The sequence below is a fragment of the Sturnus vulgaris genome, chromosome 19 (assembly GCF_052056855.1).
Source record: "Sturnus vulgaris isolate bStuVul1 chromosome 19, bStuVul1.hap1, whole genome shotgun sequence".
NCBI lineage: Eukaryota > Metazoa > Chordata > Aves > Passeriformes > Sturnidae > Sturnus > Sturnus vulgaris.
The window spans coordinates 10,776,678-10,779,402 of record NC_142261.1 but is presented as its reverse complement, the minus strand read 5'-3'; positions in this window follow the sequence as shown (position 1 = coordinate 10,779,402).

The following is a 2,725-nucleotide window of genomic DNA, read 5'->3' as shown; positions in this document are numbered from 1 at the left end:
CATCTTGAACGAGCATCCAGCAACTACTCAGAGTGTGAGCTCCCAGTGTGCTGATTTGGCATCCTCGTGGCAAGTGTGAGTGGGTTACTTGCCAAGAAACAGCCATGCTTTGGGGTTTTTTAGCTTTTACCCAGAGAAGCAGGCAGGGTGTGTTGGATGGTGCCTTTTAAATAGGAGGGCTGGAAGTTGAAACCAGAACATTCCGTGGCAACTGGAGAAAGTTCTGAGGAAAGTGCTGTGAGAGAGGCAGGACCCCCCTCCCCCTGCCTAGAGGAGAGACAAAGAACAGGCGAGGAGGGAACTGAAATAGGAAGCAGGAACCATGTCAGGAGGCTGGGGGGCTAAAAGAAAGCAAATTAATAAGCCACTGGGGGAAAGGCACATAACTGTCCAAAGCCACTAGGAAAGATAAGCAAATTCCAGATTCTTTAACTTCTCTGCGTGTGTATGCTTGCAGTCTGGCTAGTGAGTTAAATATAATCATTTTCCTCACTGTAGCAAGTACAGCTTGTGTGTCTGTGGCACACAGACTTAAGAGAACATGAGCACTGTGTTATCTATATAATAGGGTGTATTTAAAGCTGGGTTTGTCAACATTGCTACCACTCCACCTCGAATTTCTCCAAGTATATGTTCATGTCAGGGTGTGTGCACACACAGTGCAGTAATAAAAAGTTACTGGTAATATTTTGACTGCAGTACAGACAAACAGTTCCTATCGAAAGCAGGAGAAATCTGGTGTACAGTCTAAGGGCACTGTGTGGCCTTAAATGTTAATGTAATATTTTGGAAGTTGGAAGCTTGGTGCGCTCATTTGCACATCAGTACCCAGAACGCTTTTTCAGCTCCACCACTATTTAATTCAAGTGCTGGGTTTGAGCTTTTGGAAGGCTATGTAGTTTGTGATGCCCTCACATGCGCCAAGTTCACTATTTTCCACAGAATAGTTTAAGTAACGATATTAGACCGTGAATAGGTGGTCCAAGCATTCTTAATTAGGCTTGATGTTACAAATGCAAAAAAGTGTCCTCGAACACTTTTTTCCAAGCGTTGTCTTTAACAAAACAAAGAACTCTGTTTGGGGAATGTGTGTGTGATGTGTGTGGGGGGAGATGTTTCTTCAAAAGCAGAGAAAAATTCCTCTCTGAGACAGAAAGCAGATTTCAGATGCAAATGTGTAATGATGATGTTGAAATAGCAGCTCTTGATAGAGAGACCTTGAGCACACAGGGAAGATTCAGCACTAGGACAGTCCAGGCAGCCCCGAGCAGTGAATTTGGCAGTGCATTTTGGAGCGTTTAACCTGGGCCCGGGGAAGGGTAACTTGAGGGAACGGGAGCCTCTCCGCGCTGGGGCGTGGGGCGCTCCGGGCGCCGTGGGAACCCCGTGTGCGCGGGAGGGGCTCCGCGGGCAGCAGTTTCCCCAACATGGACGCACTCGGGGCTCTGAGGTGCCCGTGCCTCCCGGAGCCCCCGGCCCGCGGGTACCGTTCCTCCCGACCGCTCCCGAGGGGAGGGCATTTTCGTACTGGAAGAATTCCCGCTGTACCCCTTCCCTCCCCCACAATGCCGGCGCCTCGCTCTTCTAGCGAGGCTGAGAGTTGATCGCGGTACGGGGGGTGGGGGTGAGAAATGCAATGAAAGACCGGGGGGAGGCCGGTCTGCGCTGCAGCCCCTGGCCCCTCTGGGATCGGCTCTCCTCAGGCGAGCCGAGGAGGTGGGGGCCGCTCTGCGCCTCTGCAGCTCCGGGAGGGTTTGCATTGGACGATTCGCGCCTGGGGAGGGGGGAAGGTTGCCTGCAGCCCCCCCCGCCGGCCCCTCCTCCTCTCTCTAGCAGGAGGGGGGGCCTGGGGGGCGAGCTGCAGCCCGGATATTTGGGGGAGGGGGCGAGCGCAGCCCCACCACCCCCATGAGCCGCGGGCGGGGGCCTCACTGCCGGCTCGGCATTGGAGGATCGGTGCTGGGGAAGGGGGAGACTGCAGCCCCCAGCCCCCGCGGGCGGGCGGGGTGGGGGCCGGCCTGCTGGCTCTGGCTGCTCTTGCATTGGCGGATGCGGGGAGGGAGGGGGGCAGGAAGCGGGGGGGCAGGGGGGGAGCCCGAGTGGCTGGAGGGGGGGTCTCCGTGAATAGGGTGGGGGTCTTCTCGTCCAAAGAAGAGAGGAAAGTTTGCGGCGCCGGTGGTGAGGGTGCGTCGAAGCGGGCGGGGCCCGGACCGGGGCCGGCGGCGGCGGCGCTTGGTCGGGGAGCAGCAGCCGGGGGGCCCCCGCTGGATTTTTGTAGGGGGGGTGGTATCGCCCCCTCCTTCTCCTCCCCCCAGGGGTGAAAGTGCAAGAGGAAGTGCAGCCGCTGCCATCTTTCCTCCGCTCCAAACACACAGGGACGGACGGAGCCGGCAGCCCGGAGCCGCCGCCGGACCCCCGTCCCTCCCGGCTGCCGCCGCCGCGCCGCGCACGCCCCTTCCCGCGGCGGCCCCGCGGCCGCAGCGCCTCGTGGCGGCCGGGCCCGGGCGGGGCTCGCGCGGCCGCGCGCGCGCCTCGGCCGCCCGAGCCTTTTGTCTCGCCCCCCCCGCGCCGCGCGAGCCCCTCGCGCCGTGCAGGGAGCGCCGCGCGCGCGCCGCCGCCGGCCCGGGCAGGGGCGGGGAACGAGCAGGAGGAGGCGGCGCGCGCCGCCGGGCGGCCCGAGAGCGCGCGCGCCCCCTGCGGGCGCCGGCGGGGCGGCGCAGCCCCC